Source organism: Podarcis cretensis (genome assembly GCF_951804945.1).
Source record: "Podarcis cretensis genome assembly, chromosome: 1".
NCBI lineage: Eukaryota > Metazoa > Chordata > Lepidosauria > Squamata > Lacertidae > Podarcis > Podarcis cretensis.
Window position 1 is genome coordinate 21438729 of NC_137170.1, and position 14072 is coordinate 21452800.

Here is a 14072-nt window from a genome sequence, read left to right on the forward strand (position 1 = left end):
TGGGATTGTTGTCTATCACATGACGGTATATGTTTTGACTCCACAGAGTGGGAAGTGACAGAGACAGGATGTTTGTGTTACTATGTTCCATGAAGTGGGACTATTGTCCTTTGTACTTTTTGCTCTTTGCTGTCTGATGCTAGAGAGAGAGGGAGCCATGTTGCAGTGCTCTGTGTGTGTTTAGATATAAATAAAGTAGATTAGCCAAAATGCTATGTTGCTGAGGTCTGTCACACAAGCTGCGAAGACTCTGCGGATCCCTAAGTGTGCCGATGTCTGTTGGCATCAGTTGCTGTGATGTTCAGGCTGAAGAAAGCTTTTGAAGCTCCCGAACGATCGACCAGGAGGGAGAGAACATGCCAGTTGGGCATGTGTCTCTACCAGGGTCCTACACGAGTGTAGGATGAGCTCCTGACAGCAGTTACTCCCTTAGCAGCCACTCATTCAGCAGCCGAGTGAATGTGTCCTTATAGGATCCTCTGTGCAAAAAGGGAATCTTGATTGTCTTAGGATTCTTCTTCACATAAAGGAGCCCTCCACAAGTCAGGCTTCTTTCTCACTGCTGGCAAATGCAAAGCCAGTGGAGGATGTTGTGAATAATCACAGAGCCACAACCTCTCAAAGGTTGGGAGCCCCTGGTCTCAACCATGGTTAGTGAGAACAAGCCAGCATCAAGCTGTGGTTTCAGGTCCTGGCTTGTTCCGAAACCGTAGTTTAAACAAACCACAGTTCTCCACATCTGGATATTACAAGGAACCTTTACAGGAAACGTGAATTCTGCATTCCAGCTAAACAACCCTGGCAAGCATGCGTCTTGTGCGAATGTGAAAGAAACTTGACCGATGCATTACGGGAAACCGCGTCTGAGCATTTCTGAGGGAAGCACTTGCTGCTTACAAGGTACGATTGTGCTCATAACGCTTTGATTCCCAAGATTCCTACTAGTTGGCATTTTTGCTGATAGTGATTTATGTACAAGACAAGATACTTTCTCTCTCTCTCTTTTGCTTGACTCTGCAGAGAAACATAATTAGGAAACAAATGAAACCTGGTTGGAAATTTTAATTAGGCTCATAAAACGCCTCAGTCTGAGAGAAGCATCCGAATGGGACTATGAAGACTTCAGAAAGGGTGGCACTTTCTTCCAGGCTGTATATTTATTTGATTTTATTTATTTAAACCATTTTTATTCCACTCTTCAGCCCCCCCCCCAAAGGCTCCCAGATTGTCTTACAAATGTCAGCAAGAAAGACAATTCCTGCCCTCGGGTTTACAGTCTAAAAAATCCACTTAATCTGTTATTGTACCACAACTCATTTCAGTGGAAAACTAGTCAGCAGCATCCTCTTTCTACAATCCATCAACACTCCAAATTTGAACTGATTTCCAAGTAATTCCCTCCCTCTCACTAAGGATCTCGGGGAGTGAGTGGGGGGAAGGTGTAGAGGTAGAGAACATTTACACAATTTCAAGGCTGAGTTTCAAATCCTAGAATTCTTGGGATAAGTCTTGACTGTTAAACCATCAATTCAGAATAAGGCAGAGACCAGGCCACAACCCTGGACAGAGCTCAGGTAAAAAGGAAGCTGTTGCATCTCCAAGTTGCAAAAACTTTCTGAAGGCTGGGTGGATTAGTCCTGCTACAGACCCGTCCACCTCTGTAAAGTCATTTTATCCTGTAGCTTCATCCCCCCCCCCCCGCCATGGCATAGGAGTGTCAGGGCCTGCTCTGAGAGCAAGCCTTCTAAAGAATCCAGCAAAGTCACATCTTCTTGTCTGGAAGGTCCTGGAAGAGAAAAGGAAGGGGATTGTATCAGAGTGCCATGTTTGAAGGACAACCTGGGCAAGAAGTCTCCAAACATTGCACTCTGATACAATCCCCTTCCTATGCCTCATACAGAAGTCTATTGGATTGGATTGGTAGAAGAAACATAGGAAGCTGTTACGTTGTGGGTGAACATATCAGACGACACAGCGATTCTTCAAACAGCTCTTGTTTATTCACAGGCCAGAACAGAACTGAACTGAACTGAAGGGCTCAGCCAGCCTGCTTATATAGAGTTCCACTACAACGCAACAGTAACTACTTTCTGTAACAGATAGGTAGCCGTGTTGGTCTGCCATAGTCAAAACAAAATAAAAAAATTCCTTCCAGTAGCACCTTAAAGACCAACTAAGTTAGTTCTTGGTATGAGCTTTCGTGTGCATGCACACTTCTTCAGATACCAGATACCACTTCTTATCTGAAGAAGTGTGCATGCACACGAAAGCTCATACCAAGAACTAACTTAGTTGGTCTTTAAGGTGCTACTGGAAGGAATTTTTTTATTTTACTTTCTGTAACTATCCAATCACTGAATGACACTTTCAATGCCTTATTTGCATATGTGGACCTGAGTGAAAACTATCTACAGTATCCCCCTGCTGGCCCAAGGTGAGAACTTCAGGACATAACAGAAGCTACCTTATACTGAGTCAGACCATTGGTCCATCAAGCTCAGTACTGTAAAATAAGGGGGGGTGAAGGTAAAGGACCCCTGGACAGTTAAGTCCAGTCAAAGACAACTATAAGGTTGTGGCACTCATCTCGCTTTCAGGCCAAGGGAGCCGGTGTTTGTCCACAGACAGGTCATGTGGCCAGCATGACTAAACTGCTTCTGGCACAATGGAACACCGTGACAGAAACCAGAGCGCACGAAAACACTGTTTACCTTCCCACCGCAGCGGTACCTATTTATCTACTTGCACTGGTGTGCTTTCGAACTGCTAGGTTGGCAGGAGCTGGGACAGAGCAATGGGAGCTCACCCTGTTGCAGAGATTTGAACCGTCGACCTTCCGATCGGCAAGCCCAAGAGGCTCAGTGGTTTAGACCACAGCGCCACCCACATCCCTTCAGTATTGTCGACACGACTGGCAGAGGTCCTTCAGGGTTTTCTGTAGGGATCTCTCCCAGGCCAACCTTAAGTACCAGAAACATAACCTATGTATGCTTCTTGGAACCTAGTATGAAGAGTGTTAGATGTTGGTAGGCAATTAATTCTACAATATCTGTTGTGCCTAGGTGAGTTAAAATTGTGATCTCTATCTGTGTAATATCCTCTATACGTCAAGCAAATTGTATTTGATATTCATTTCTGAGAACAGATCTAGCCCATTTTGAATCGACCAAACCATTGAAATACCTGGCACTATATTCCATGGAATATTCCACAGCTAAGCTCTCATCTTTTTCCTCCAGTTCTTCTAAATCCCAAGGGGTTCCTAAATTCAGTAGCTGCAGAAAGCGAGTCATCTCCTTCTTATTAGTAGCAAACCCCACTAGTTGTGGGAAAGCCTAACAATATTTTACTTGAGCTGCTTGTTATTTTTTGGTTACTGGTTTCAAAGCTTTACATTTCCTTAAAGTCTTTGAATGCGGGTCCTGAAGCACCATTATGTATTTCCCTGCAAATCCCCAACCCACTCATGTTCTGATATTTTTTCATGAATATTTTCCATTATATTTTTTTCATGTCTTTAATAATGAAATGCTTAAATACTCCGATAATGTATCTGCACATAGATAAATTCTTGAGCTTGGGAGCTAAACTTTGCTGGGCTCTTTCAATATCACCAGGAGACAGGTGTACTTTAGGGATCTTGGTCACCCACCATACCAGCAAAAATTTGATCCTATCCTCTTGTTCAGCCCCCTCTGGAACCCCCCTCTAGCACAGGTTTTATCATCTCACTCTAATCTCCTGGTCATCCACCTTTATAGAGAGCTCAAAATGGCTTTTAATAAAGTCCATGTTTTACTGGATGGCCAGATCCAGCAGTTCATCTGCAGTTGTTTCAATGGTCTGGGGGTTTTTGCATTAAGAATTCTAATTTTTCCTTCATAGAATCAAACACTTTCGTCCACTCAGCAGTAAGTGGAGCATGAAATTATTTAATTTTATCAGTGACAGCTTCCATAATAGCTGGAGTGTTGGTGGACACCATGTCTCCCGGACCCATTCTTAAGGTTTTGGCAGCCATTTTGAATCATGATAGTTGTGATTTTTATTGATTGATTTTATTGATGAAAGAGAAAAAGAAGAGGAGGATAGTGCAAAAAGCACTTTAAGAAAGAAAGATACAGTTTAGTACACTAAATATAATCAGTTATTGTCCATCTCCATACTTTATTATATACACAGATATATAACTAATATTATTGTCCTAATACATATATGGTTATTAATTGCCTGCTATATTCTGTACACAGTGGTACCTCGGATTACAGGCGCTTCAGGTTACAGACGCTTCAGGTTACAGACTCCGCTAACCCAGAAATAGTAGCTCGGGTTAAGAACTTTGCTTCAGGATGAGAACAGAAATTGCACGGCGGCGGCGGCAGCGCAGCGGCAGCAGTGCAGCGGCGGTAGCAGGAGGCCCCATTAGTTAAAGTGGTACCTCAGGTTAAAAACAGTTTCAGGTTAAGAACGGACCTCCAGAACGAATTAAGTTCTTAACACGAGGTACCACTGTAAACTCGTTCCAAATGTCAACATATTTAGACAAAGTTTGCATCTATAAGTAAGCCATTCATATGCTGTGAGTGTTGTCATGTCATGGATCCATTGATTAAAGGAGATCATATGCTGGTTGTGATCTTTAAATGTTAATTCCCAGGACAAAAGAGCTCCCAACTCACGAACTGAAAGCCTAGTAGGTGCTCTGTTGTTTGGACTAAATAATGAGCTTACTCCCTGAGGGGTTGATGGGATTACCTGCTGAGGGGTTTTGACTCAGGTCAACCATTTTTTTCACCTATCCTGTCAATTCCTGTTTTGCTGCAACATGCCAGAGTTAAGTCAATATGTGGCATAAGGAGCAGTTGTTCCCAGCACGCCTCAGCTGGTTTTCCCAGTTTCCCAGTCCAGTATCCAAAAGCTAAGAATGGGCTGCCATGTTACACTATGGCCACATAAGCCTGGTATGCAGTAGGTCGTTTTTTTGTGTGAAGACAATGCCAAATCCTTTGATCCCCTCACAGCTAGTTTTTTTTATTCTTTAGAATAAAGCAAACTTTCCTTCCTCATTAGTTTGAATCACTTTTCATAATTCATGGGCCCTTTCCCTCCCTGGCTCATCGCTCTTTCTTCTCTTCAGTCACAGATTTCAACCAACATCAAAGAGCCAAAGCCATTTGATCAGACCCATTATTCATCTTGCTTCAGGGCTGTGAGGTCAATACCTGGAATTCTTTGCTGAGGCAAGCTTTTTTTAAAAAAAAAAAAGTGTGGAGCTGATAGGAAGTAGGACGCATAATAGTAATGAGTTCAGGCTATTGTTACACCTTCTTTAGGTATGAACAAAACCCTGTGAAGAAAATCCATTTTTTTCTTTCCACTTTCCAATCTGAATGTGCACAGGTTCTACCTGTATGTCAATAAAGGTGCCAGATTTTTGACACATGCATGCATGAAACAATAAGTTAACACGTTTCTTTTTGTTCTTATGGGTGCGTGTTTCCCTTGCCGTCACTCTGCTTCATTGGATTTCTAGTCTTAAAAATGTGTTCTTAGATTTTACACAATTTTCAGTTGTGTAATATACAGCAGTGAAATGTTTTGGCTATATTGGGTCGCCAAAGTTCTGACCGGAGTTGATAATGTTTTATTTGAGGTATCAGTTGTGGGTGTGCCCTGTGGTGTCTTCTTGTAAGTCAGAAATTGTTAGTATTGACTTTGGGGGTTGGGGGGGAATGCTTGCAAGGGTTACACACTTCTAAATTACATTCCTGTGACATGGAGAGCAACAGATGGACAATGAAAGAGGAACCTGAGAACCCTTCTAACAAAGAGACTTATAAGGTAAAAAAAGGTAAAGGACCCCTGGACAGTTAAGTCCAGTCAAAGGCGACTACGGGATTGTGGCACTCATCTCGCTTTTAGGCCACGTGGCCAACATGACTAAGCCGCTTCTGGCGCAATGAAACACCGTGACGGAAACCAGAGCGCATGGAAACACCATTTACCTTCCCGCCGCAGCAGTACCTATTTATCTACTTGCCCTACGGCATCCCTAAAGAGACTTATACAGTGGTACCTCGGGTTAAGAACTTAATTCGTTCTGGAGATCCGTTCTTAACCTGAAACTGTTCTTAACCTGAGGTACCACTTTAGCTAATGGGGCCTCCCGCTGCTGCCACGCCGCCACTGCGCGATTTCTGTTCTCATCCTGAAGCAAAGTTCTTAACCCAAGGTACTATTTTTGGGTTAGCGGAGTCTGTAACCTGAAACGTCTGTAACCTGAAACGTCTGTAACCCAAGGTACCACTGTAGCTCAAAACTGGAAGCATAAATACCCATCATCCATTCTCAATCTTAATACCTTAATACCTTTCTATGTTTGACTCTGACAGTTATCAATCCCATTTAAGCTATCAATCCCATGGAAGCTAAACAGATTTCAAATTATATTGTTGAGGTTTCCTTCATTGCAAGGGGTTGGACCAGATGACCCTGAGGTACCCTTGCAACTCCACAGTTCCTAAGATTCTATTACTGATTATTTATTCTTATTGTTCTGGTGAACTAATGCTGATTCTTCCATTGTTCCTGTTATATTGTCCATAAAAATATTCGACTTTCTTTTCTTTCTTTTTACACGTGAAATTGTTTTGACATGTGAAACTGTTTTTAATCGTCATTTTTTAAAAAACAAACAAACTGGTTGGGGTTGTTTATATGCGTGCAATTGTGTGTTTTTTCTTGCACCGATGTTTTTATTGTGGGTTTTCCCCCCCTCCGCAGGAAGTGATTCAGAAATGGGATTAAATAAATAAATGAAATGTGGACCAACCTGGAGGCTCTGCATTCCGAGTGACCCAGTTTGAGTTATCGAACGGAGATTGCGGCTTCTTTCTGCAGCGCTGTGAAAGGCACCTTAAGGAAGTCAGAAAACAAAATGAAAAAAGGCGCCCCTTCTTTAGGTTGCATGCACTGGACAGACAACTTTGTACTAGGCAGGTAATAGCGACCCAGAATTGAATGAGAAGCAGGGAAGGACTAGGAAAAGTCACCTTGCTATGGCGGGGAGGGGCACTAATGGAACAAAGTCGAGCGGATTTCCTTGTGTGAGAGAGAGGGGCAAAGCACAGCCTTTCCATGGTGAAGGGGCTGTTAATGGGTTATGCCAAGGGAGCAAAACAGTGACCTGTCTTGTGCCTAATTCTCACATGCCCTCTGCAGTGCAGTAGCTGCTTGCAAAGGCGGCCATCCTTATATGGCAAGCCGTAGGTGTGAATGGATTCCCTGCCGATCTGGCAATTTTCAGGATGAGATTGCTAACTGATACAAAGGAGAAGCTTGCAGTGGTGTGAGGAAAACTACCAGACCCTCTGTGGGAGGCCAATTTGCAGAAATGCTACCAGCGATGCTTGCTGCTGCAAGATGACTGCCAGGGCCAATGCCCCTCCATAGCGCTGCGTTAATAACAAATATTGAATCAGCTTCGTCATTTTTCATACTGTGGGGATGAGTTATAAGCTGGCTACTTTTTGGTCGGGTTTGCTGACATCTAACTCTGGTTAGAGTTAGAGTTAGATCTAGTCTGGGACACGGGTGGTGCTGTGGGTTAAACCACTGAGCCTAGGACTTGCCAATCAGAAGTTTGGCAGTTTGAATCCCCGCGACAGGGTGAGCTCCCATTGCTCAGTCCCTGCTCCTGCCAACTGCCAACCTAGCAGTTCGAAAGCATGAAGTGCAAGTAGATAAATAGGTACCACTCCGGCGGGAAGGTAAACGGTGTTTCCGTGCACTGCTCTGGTTCGCCAGAAGCAGCTTTGTCATGCTGGCCACATGACCCAGAAGCTGTACGCCAGTTCCCTCAGCCAGTAAAGCGAGATGAGCGCCGCAACCCCAGAGTCGTCCGCGACTGGACCTAACGGTCAGGGGTCCCTTTACCTTTACCTTTAACTCTGGTTCCCAGCTCTCACAAGCTGGATGTAAAGGTAGGTGGTCCCGTCCCCCATCCCCCGCCCCCCCGCCAGACACCACCACCAATTTTGCTCCTAGTATTTAGGATTCAAAGACTTAAATGTACAGAGATATTCTGTCACTAATAACTGTAGAACAGCTTTCAGAGTCGCCAACATTTCGAAGCCACTTCGTTGTTTCCTGAAGTTTTCAAAACTCTACTGTGTTATAATTTGTGGTGGGTTTTTTTTTAAAGCCTTGTGGAGTCAGAGTGCAAAATTCCACAGTGCAGAAATAACTTCTATTTTCAGCTACATCGAACCCTAGAGTTTTTCAGCTGCGTTTTACTGCATGGTCAGGTGGAGCAAATAGATAGCGCTGCATTAAGTGCAGGCTTATATATCCCTTCCGTTGGCTGACAGAGGCAGACTGACAGGAGACGCTTAAAATATATAGGGGTCCAGCAAGGACTCTTTAATCTCATGTGCCAACCTAAATGTAAGTAAAGTGGCACTCCAGTCTGCTAATAAGGGGAGTAAATCAACTCTGGGAAGCCAATCAGGGGCACATAACTGAAGCCACTCTAATAATCTGAGCTCCCAGCCAAGAAAATGTCTCCTAAACGGAAGGAGGGTGCTGTGCTTCGCTGAGGACTGTAAACTGGTTTGGAAAAGACCAAATATTGGAAGTCAGTGAACATAACAACAATCTGCTGAGTCAGGCCAGTGGCACATCTAGTCCAGCACCCTGTTCGCACAAGTGCAAAAGCAACTCTCCCTTCCTGAGGTTTCAAGAATTCAAGCAACTGGTACCCAGAAGCAAACTACCTCTGGCTGTGGGCATAGAACATGCCATCATGGCTAGTTAGACACTGATAGCCTTGCCCTCCACACACTTGTCTGCTTATCTTTTAAAACCATCCAAGTCGAAAGGTTGGTATCCTCAGCAGACCCTCCACAAACTTTTTTTTAAAAAATTGTTCATTATTTTCAATTTTATACATTTCAATAATTTTACAACCATTTTAACATTTTGAAACTCAACTTCCTTCCCCCTCTTCCTGTGGTTCCATATATATATATATATATATATACAGTGGTGCCCCACAAGACGAATGCCTCGCAAGACGGAAAACCCGCTAGACGAAAGGGTTTTCCGTTTTGGAGATGCTTCGCAAAACGAATTTCCTATGGGCTTGCTTCGCAAGACGAGAATGTCTTACGAGTTCCTGCGGGGGATTTTCCTTTCCCCCCCCTTTTTCTAAGCCGCTAAGCCGCTTATCTGCTTATCCGATAAGCCGATAAGCCGCTAAAAGCCGCTAATAGCGCTAATCCGCTAAGCCGTCAATGGGCTTGCTTCGCAAGATGAAAAAACCGCTAGACGAAGAGACTCGCGGAACGGATTAATTTCGTCTTGCGAGGCATCACTGTGTGTATATGTGTGTGTGTATATATATATATATATATATATATATATATATTCTGCATATTCCAAATTAACTTAACTTACTCGTTTATTCATCTACTTTAAGTATATACACTTATAAAACTGCAGGTTATTGCAATAATCAATAATCCTGCCCGTGTTCTTATCTGGTGAAAATAACATACAAAACCCCCCACTTATTGGGGGAAATTGCTTTGTAAAATGCTTTGTAAAATATGTGCACACAACACAAAAACCACACGCACCAGTGGTGTATGGGATGAAATTTGCACAAAAACTCTGATGAAGCTTTTTTAGAAAATGCAAACTGATGTGGAGAACAGAACTTAAGTTTGGAACAATGAGAAACTGAGAGAATTGGAAATGTATTATTATTATTATTATTATTATTATTATTATTATTATTAAGATGCATATACTGCCCTTCATCAAATAATCTCAGAGTGATTCACAAGATAAAAACATAAGATATAAGCACAAATAAATAGTTAAAACAACAAAGCAACAACACATTTAAAAGGCTGCGGAATATTCATCAGCCAAAGGCTTGGTTGAAGAGGGATGTTTTTTGCCTGGCACAAAACATTTACCACAAATATTTTGCCTTATGTTAAAGAACAATCAGAAGACTCGTTTATCTATGGAATTACATTACATATCATATGCACCATGCCAGGGGCAAGGACAGAGCATGTAGATTTTCCTCTAGGCAATTTCATCTTTTACCCCTAAAGAAGGTATCCATGAATCTTCCCTCCGAAAGATATTCTCCTTTCTGCATGCTTGGATATTCTTTTTCACACGCAAAAAGGCTCCTGGCTTCAGTATGGCTTGGGCACTATTTTGGCTGGTGAAGTTATAAACTTTACAAATGCAAGGCACACTGTGTGAGGAAAGAAATAAACAGGTGTGTGCTGCCATCTTCTGGTTGCTTTCTGTCAGTATTCAACTGCAATAAAAACAACATGGGCTGCAATCATACCCATTTACCTGGGATTAAGCTGGGAGGGACGCAGGTAGCGCTGTGGGTTAAAGCCTCAGCGCCTAGGGCTTGCCGATCGAAAGGTCGGCGGTTCGAATCCCTGTGGCGGGGTGCGCTCCCACTGCTCGGTCCCAGCGCCTGCCAACCTAGCAGTTCGAAAGCACCTCCGGGTGCAAGTAGATAAATAGGGACCGCTTACCAGCGGGAAGGTAAACGGCGTTTCCATGTGTGGCTCTGGCTCTGGCTCTGGCTCTGGCCAGAGCAGCGATGTCACGCTGGCCACGTGACCCGGAAGTGTCTCCGGACAGTGCTGGCCCCTGGCCTCTTAAGTGAGATGGGCGCACAACCCCAGAGTCTGTCAAGACTGGCCCGTACGGGCAGGGGTACCTTTACCTTTACCTTTAAGCTCCTGGTGGTCACCAAAAGAGGTTTAAAGACTGTCTCAAGGCAAATCTAAAAAAAATGTCGTATAAACACTGACAACTGGGAAGCACTGGCCTGCAAGCGCTCCAGTTGGAGAACAGCCTTTACCAAAGGTGTCATGGGCTTTGAAGACACTCAAACTCAGGACAAAAGGGAGAAACATGCTAAGGGGAAGGCACGCTTGGCAAATCCACACCGTGATCAACTCCCACCCGGAAACCAATGTCCTCACTGTGGAAGGACGTGTGGGTCCAGAATTGGCCTCCACAGTCACTTACAGACTCATTGTTAAAACCGTGCTTATGGAAGACAATTTTATTCGGCCACAAGTGATTGCCAAAGAAGAATAAGGAGCTCCATTGAATGAGACTTGTTTCTGAGTAAACATGGCTGGAACTGCAGTCCAGGAAGTGCACATATCTACTTAGAAGTAAGTGCCATTGAGTTTAGTGGGGCTTACTCCCAGGTAAGTGGGTAGGATTGCAGCTTACATTCCTTTCAGGCTACATCTTTATTCAGTATTGTCAAGTAATTGTTTCCATTTTCATCCTAGCTCTTCTGCTGATTCTGCAGTTCTTCATTCTCTCTCTCTTTTAAGCAACTCAAACTTCCCTACTTTAGTTTGAGAGTAATAATCTCCCACCCCGGGTTAACGGTTTGGTAAAGTTTAATTAGGATTACTATGACTTGATATTTATATAAACATATAGCACTAGGTGAAGTGAAAAGGCCGACAATAATGGAATCACTGTGAGACAGAAATGGAGGTGAATGGAAAAAGTAATGTCAAAAAATGGCAATGAATTCAATCAGGGGGCCCACCAGACTGAGTTTCTTATTTATTTATTTTTAGGTATATTCTGCAAACTGAAACTGTTGTGCATATGCCAGAGAAGTGCTGCAGGCCAGTAACAAGCGACTCATTTACATTAGTCAAAAAACAGCATTTTAAATGCATTATAAATATGCAAAACCAGATGGCGCTGTAGAGCATGAAACTTTTCTGTGCGATTTTACATAGGGGTTTTTTGTGACGATTTAATTTATGATGTTTATAGTGTGTTTTTCCCAGTGTATAGATCCACTCTAGGTTTTAGAGGCAACAAGACTTCACAAAGCTAGCACAGGAGGTCAAGCAGTACTGCTAGGCCACTGTTAAGGGTCGTTCTGAATGCAACTGAAGCACTGTACTACTCTAGAAAGCAGGGGCTCACAAACACAGAATAAAAAAGGTCCATGGCCCTCTGAAGATTCTTCAGGGAATACAGTCATGAAGTGTGCCGAAAAGATTCTAGAGTTGTACCTTGGTTTTCGAACAGCTTATTTCCTGAACAACTTGGAAATTGTTCCAATTTGCAAACTTTGCTTCGGAAGCTGTACGTGCTCATGAGCTTCCGTTTGTACTGTTGCGCTGCTAATTTGCTAAAAAAAACCCAAAAAAACCCAATGTGATTGTAGCCTTCCCTTTCTGATTGCAGTGTTCTGAGGTGATATTTGGTGCTTTTGTTTTTGCTATTTTTTTGCGACTGTGGCTTGCTCTTCGTTTTATGGGACTCGTGACTTTGTTTTCGTGACTTGTTTTTGTGACTGGAACCAAGTTCCGCTATTGATTGATTGTGTGACTGTGGAAATGGATAAAAGCCCCCCATCCAAACAATGACTATCATCCGTACAAGTGTACTGTACAATTTTAATTTTTATCATTTACAATACTGTCTTATTTATTTTATAGTACAGTACATTGATTATTAGGGACACGGGTGGCACTGTGGGTTAAACCACAGAGCCTAGGGCTTGCCGATCAGAAGGTCGGCGGTTCAAATCCCCGCAACGGGGTGAGCTCCCGTTGCTCAGTCCCTGCTTCTGCCAACCTAGCAATTTGAAAGCACATCAAAGTGCAAGTCGATAAATAGGTATTGCTCTGACGGGAAGGTAGCGTTTCTGTGCGCTGCTCTGGTTCGCCAGAAGCGGCTTAGTCATGCTGGCCACATGACCCGGAAGCTGTACGCTGGCTCCCTCAGCCAATAAAGTGAGATGAGCGCCACAACCCCAGAGTCGGCCACGACTGGACCTAGTGGTCAGGGGTCCCTTTACCTTTACTTTTACATTGATTATTGCTTTCATTTTATAGATCAATGGTCTTGTTAGATAGTAAAATTCATGTTAAATTGCTGTTTTAGGGGTTGCTTTTAAAAGTCTGGAACGGATTAATCCATTTTGCATTACTTTCTATGGGAAAACACACCTTGGTTTTGGAACACTTTGGTTTTGGAATGGACTTCTGGAACGGATTAAAGTCTGGGAACCAAGGTAACACTGTATATGTATTTTTTCAGAGTCCTCAAGATGAACATGCTTTATTGCAGTCTGTCTCTTGCACCCTGAAGGCATGTCAATCATACAGAAAATCGAAATCATAAAAAATGCCCTGTGCTCACTCACCCATGAGTCAGTCAATGCCACCAGCAGAGCACAGGATGCTTAGCTTCCCAATGCAAGCAATCCAGAGTACCATGCAATCATAGAATTGCAGACTTGGAAGGGAACCCAGGGATCATCTAGTCCAGCCCCCTGCAATGCAGGAATTAAACAATCCCTGACAGATGGCCATCCAACCTCTGTTTAATAACCACTGACAAAGGAAAGTCCATCACCTTCCCAGCAGCTCCCAGACAATTCAGAACAGCTCACAAGCACCTGAACAGTGCTCTGCTGCTGCAAAACTTGCTACCTGCTAATGCATCTGAGCCATTTACATAGATTGTATCATCCTGTCCTATGTGGCAACATCAGGGTATTTTTATGGCATGAAGAGCTTTAGCATCCCGTCATAAAACATCCTTCCATCAGGTACAGCACAATTTACCCTTGTTTTCCTCCTATAGAAAGAACTTTGTTTTTTTTTTACATTTTTTAAAAATAACGTTTTTGTTTATACTTTTCAAAGTTATACATTTCATTAATTTTACAATCATTTTAACATTTCAAGGTTTGACTTCCTTCCCCCTCTTTCTGCGGTTCCTTAAATTTATTTTTAAATATCTTCTCCACATCCAAATTCATGTAATTTGCTCATTTAATTATCTACTTTAAATATATACTCTTATGAAACTGCAGGTTATTACAATAAACCTGCCAATGTTTTTATCTGTTCGCAATTTATCTGTAAATATTCAGTAAACCATTTCCATTCTTTTATTTTTAAAAAAGTTTGTTATCTTGATTTATTATTCTTCCAGTATGTTTTGCCATTTCTGCATATTCATAAGTTTTT

The 14072-nt window shown here is 42.8% G+C and overlaps 1 long non-coding RNA gene across 2 annotated transcripts in view; it reads right to left on the bottom strand.

Moving 5' to 3' along the window:
• LOC307200890 overlaps positions 1–14072 on the bottom strand; it is a 57279-nt gene that overhangs the window by 23036 nt on the left and 20171 nt on the right. The window contains exon 2 of one of the 2 annotated variants that reach the window (XR_013832465.1): positions 6833–6915. This is a non-coding gene — a long non-coding RNA (uncharacterized lncRNA). Of the gene's footprint in view, positions 1–6832; positions 7612–14072 lie in introns of those variants that run through there. The other variant, XR_013832466.1, reaches the window with a different exon arrangement.